Source organism: Triticum urartu, unplaced genomic scaffold, assembly GCF_003073215.2.
Source record: "Triticum urartu cultivar G1812 unplaced genomic scaffold, Tu2.1 TuUngrouped_contig_2789, whole genome shotgun sequence".
Taxonomy (NCBI): domain Eukaryota; kingdom Viridiplantae; phylum Streptophyta; class Magnoliopsida; order Poales; family Poaceae; genus Triticum; species Triticum urartu.
In genome coordinates, this window is record NW_024113285.1 from 30,005 (window position 1) to 35,194 (window position 5,190).

The window sequence follows — 5,190 nt, forward strand, 5'->3', positions numbered from 1 at the left end:
TCTAACCGTTTGGAAGATGCACAGTCTTCAAATGTAACAAGCGTCGGATCCACGCAGGATCAATCTCTTAAGTGATGCTTAATCACTTTGGGTTTAAAGGTGTTTGGGTTTGGGTTTTTTCCTCACTTGATGATTTTTGCTCAAAGTCCTCGAATGACGGGATGCTCTCAAATGACAAGTGTCAGTTTCTCTTGGAGCAGCCAACCAGCTAGTGGTTGTAGGGGGAGGCTATTTATAGCCTAGGGAGCAGCCCGACATGATAAGACATAAATTCCCTTCAATGATATGACCGTTAGGTGGAAGGATATTTTGGGACAGCTGGCGTGTAGCATAGCAACGGTCGGAAATTTGACTAACAAATTCCTCAGGGCTATCATATTCCTCACTTGTAGGCAATCCGCACTGGCAAATTCCCAACTCCTCAGCCAGAACAAATTCCTTAGAGACCAGAAGAGCTTCGTCTCTGTCACTAAAGAAATTGACTGAACTGTATGAGATTTCCAATGGCTTCACTCGAAGGGATTGGTAGGTGTAGGATTTTGAGTTGAGCATCACTTGGAAACTTTTCCTTAGTATTTCCTCGACCCCCTTTAACAGTACGGTGCTTCATATGACTGAAGAAATAGAAAATGAAACTACGAAAACAAAAATCTTCATGCTTCATGTTCCTCGAATGAATACCAAGTCTTCAAGATCACACCAATTTCTTCAGTTTCAAAGTCTTCAGAAAGTCTTCAGAAATCCAAAGTCTTCAGTCGAAAAACTTCATTTTTAGGGGTCGACTTTCTCTGTAAATATCAAACTTCTCAGAGACTTATAGACCTGTGTACACTCACAAACGCATCAGTCCCTTAACCTATAAGTCTTCAATACACCAAAATCACTAAGGGGCACTAGATGCACTTACAGAACCAATCTAATGTTTGACTAGATCGGGTGTCGCGCCCTCGGGGAGAGGAGATTAATCTCCCTGGGGTGGGTGCGTTGCGGAAGTGATTGAAGGTCCTAGGATCGGCATCGTGGGACAAACCGCTCTGATACCATCTAGAAAAATTATAGGATGGATGAATATTGTATTTTCTATTGTTCTGATCCTTGCAGGGGTATATATAGAGTACAACATAGAAAAGTCTTGGAGTACAAGGCAAGATATTACGTGTTTAAGCTAAGTCTATCTCTATCTCTCCTTATCTCTACATTTATACTTCTACAGGAGGGAGTACTAATAGCATGTTTGGTTCAGGGGAATTAGAGATGGGGAATGAGAGTTGAGGGGTGATGAGATTAAAAGTCCACTTTTTGTTTAGAGGGAATGGAAGTTTAAGTGTGAAGGGAAATGTGAGTTGAGGAAGCCAATTCCCACCCATTTCTTCCAAAGGGGTACCCTGTTAATCTGTGGGCAGAGTTTTATCCCACACTAATTCCATCATATACCAAACAAGGGATGGGAGTAAAACTCTACAATGTCTAATCCCTCCACAAACACCCTTGTGGAAACTCCGATTCCCCTGCCCGAGTGGTTACCAAACAGGCTCTAATTGAAATTATAGTACCAATATATGCATTGTGTTAATCATATATAATAGCATTTAACTACTACAGGTTGTAAAGGACTTTGATGACGCTGTCAAACAATTGGTTGATCTTTTGCACAACAACGGTACTGCTGAAGGCAAACCTGAAGTATTCACCAGTTATGGCTGGGGCAAGGGTATGGGAGCATCTGGCGTCCTCAGAGCTACAGCCAAACTCGTAAACTCCATGATATGTGATGATTTCAACAAGTTAAAGCATTTTGACAGAGTTGTCTACGTGGGCTGCTCACAGTGTATAAACAAAAGGACCATGCAGAGGGCAATTGCAGAGAAGTTGAACCTCCACCATGAAATGCCCATATTTGATAAGCAGGATGAAGATGATGATTTCAGAGGGGTACACAACAGCAATAGAAAAGAGGTGTCTGGGATCGGAAGTTTGATTAATAATTCTATAAGAGATGAAAGATTTTTGATGATTATTGATTATGGAGGAGTTGAAGATATTGATCTGATAGAATGTGGCATTCCTATTTTCGGTAAAGGTATATTATTATGGACCAATTGTGGAAGATTTCTGGTCAACATGAGAGAAAGCAAGTTGATGTCCCCTTCTGCTAGTAATGATATTTTTATCAGTCTCTATCAGAATGAAGGCATAAAACAAATACATAATATACTGCACGAAGAAGCTGTCGGAGTGATTGGTGACACTTGTATGGATGGCATCAACCCAGAAATAGTTTTGGATTGCTTCCTGTACTCATTCTTCTTGACAGCACAGCTACCTAAAAACTCTATCGGTGTTGACTATGGTTGGGCTACTCATGCTTGCAACTACTGGATATGTGATGGAATCCTTGAGGATAGAGCATGGGAGATCGGTAATGCATTGTATGGAGTGATAACGCAATTTGGCTATTATTCAGAAAAATCAAGTGGCTATTTTTCAGATGAAACAAGATGTATGGCTTTGGCATCAGATTTTTATGGACAAAAAAAATCTTATGAAGGTTGGTATTCAGTGACCTTTAACAAACTAACAGCAGATGATATCTCTTATGTTCCTGGAAGTGCATCATCATATTTCCTAACTTGCCAGGGGGATGATCCAGTATATGTACATAATGATTTGTTTCAACTGGCCAGCAGCAACCTCCGTGTGTTAAAACTCTGCAATTGTTGCTTTGATTTTGCATCCCCTCCTTTTCAGTGCTGCCACAACCTAAGATTCCTTTGGCTTGACCATTGTGCAAACACAGGGAAGGAGCAAAGTGGAGGGCCAAGTTTTCCAAACCTGTTGGTGTTTGATTTACGTTTCACAGATTTTGTTTTGTTGCCTCAGATGATTGAACTGATGATCAATCTCAGAGAGCTGAATACAAAGGGAGTCTTATGGAAGGCTATAAGTCATGCATGGAAGAAGCTACAGAAGCTTCATAAGCTCCGGTTGACCGAATCTTCAGATGTGGTTATGGTGGACAATTGTTATTCTGTGGATATGATGAATCTGGAGCTCCTTGACTTATCTGGCAACACTCACATGGAATCATTGCCGACATTGTCGTCTGCAAAAAGTCTGAAGATGCTTGTTATTGATGGTTGTTCTAGCTTGAAGCATGTTGGACTGGAAGGAGCTCCTCCACTGCTTGAAAGTTTTAGCTTCGATGGTTATGGCCCAGCAGAGAATTGGACACATTCCATACACCTGCCACAAAAGGAATTGCGCCTCAAGTCTCCTTTAGCTCCTGTTGAAATAGTCAAGGTGACAAAGATCTCCCTACACGGTTGTGGTCAATTGCATAACATATTCCTTCGTGGACTGCCAAATCTGGAGGAACTGGACCTCTCTGGTACAGCCATTAAAATAATTGACCTCCATGCAATGGATGTCCCGAAACTCAAGAAGCTATTCCTACTGGGCTGTGTGGGGCTCCGTAGCCTTAATATGGCAAGGATCACCTAGACTGGAAGTTCTACATGTGGACACTCAAGGGACTAAAAGATCAGTGGTTTACTGTGGAGAACAGGGATTCTTTGGCTTTCAAGCACATATTGTTTTTACGGATGGAAGGTTCATTTGGTCATTCTCAGAGGGGCTCAATAGCCGATCACAAAATTCTGTCTCCAAGGTGTACCTCCTTATCTCTTGTATGAGCCGTAGCCAAGCGAACATCACCAAAAGTATCAAGGAGATTGGATCTACCCGGCAGGGTTTGGTATCAACAAGGCCATTTTTACCATATAGTGATACTACTCTTGCTAAAGATGTAGCATGCCCTTCTTTGGTGTGGAACTGTCGACCGCTTCAAACTTTGAATGTACATGTCGAGATTGGTGAAGGAAGCTATAATTTAGAGAGGATGCAACATGAAGGGGGTTTCCAAGATTTCACAGGAACTGTCGAATCGTTGCATGTGCATGACAATTCCTCCATCACTGCTATCCCTCCAACGAATTTTTGGTTGTGGACAAAACTAAAATGGTGTCATGTTGAGAGGTGTTCCAAGCTACACTCTCTGTTTCGTTATAGGTATGGAGATGCCAGGTTTGCAAGTATAAGGACATTTTCAGCTTCTGATCTTCTGTTGGCCTATTGCATATGGGGTAGAGGCATTAATTCTCGGGATAGTACTCGTTGTTTCCAACAACTATAGCACATATACATATACCATTGCCCCAGGCTGGTGTTCGTCCTCCCCATTTCCTTCACTTTGCCTAACTTGGAGACCCTCCAGATCGCATACTGCAGTAACCTCCAACATGTTTTCCCATTGGACGACAAGTATCCTGAGAGCATAGCATCTGGTGTCACATTTAAGAACCTGAAGGACATCAAGCTACACCATCTTCACAAGCTGGAGCAGACATGTGAGGCCAGACTGACTACACCAGCGTTGCAGATGGTCGGCATCAGGGACTGCTGGGCTCTCAGGCGTCTTCCTGCTGTAGCATGTGAAGGTCCTAAGCCGCTGGTGGACTGCAAGAAGGACTTGTGGGACAACCTCGAGTGGGATGGCCTGGATGCCGGACATCACCCGTCGCTCTTCAAAACACACCACTCGGCCTACTACAAGAAGACCCTCCTGAGGGCCTCCTATCTAAGGTTTGTCGCACATTGGTTTCTTGTATGCGATACACATGTGGATAAATAATGTTTTTTCTACGTCAAATGTTCACTAGTGAGTAGTAATATATCTGCTTTTTTGTTCTCCGTTTCTTAGGTAATTAATCTGTTGTTGCGCTACTCCGATGTGTGTTCCTCCATGGCGCAAGGAGGTTGTGGCTTACGCGAAGCATCAATTTATTGCTGCTAAAAGTCCTCATCTCACGGCTCTCGGGTGTTTCTCCAGTTGCATGTGCGTTTTTCAAATAAGTGTGTTTGTGCCGCCGCCGCCTCTGCTGCTTGCACGGCAAATAAATGGTGTGTTTCCTTCTCACCGAGCTGTCTTCATCTTCGTATATGCTGGATTGGGTTGGTGTCTTGTGTTACTACTTGGAGTAGTGTTGGCTTTCCATGGATTGGGTGTGGCATTCACAACCCAGCTGGTTTGTCTTGGTTTGATGACACTGTTTGTAATAAGAGTGTGTGTGCGCATCGGTGCGCGTCAACCCAATGCGTGTGGCATGTGAGTGTGTGACAGATGAACCTTAA

General features: G+C 43.1%; 1 pseudogene; it reads left to right on the forward strand.

The window, feature by feature from the left end:
• The first annotated feature begins 1,602 nt into the window (after nt 1-1,602).
• On the forward strand, nt 1,603-5,190 carry LOC125527057 (annotated as a pseudogene).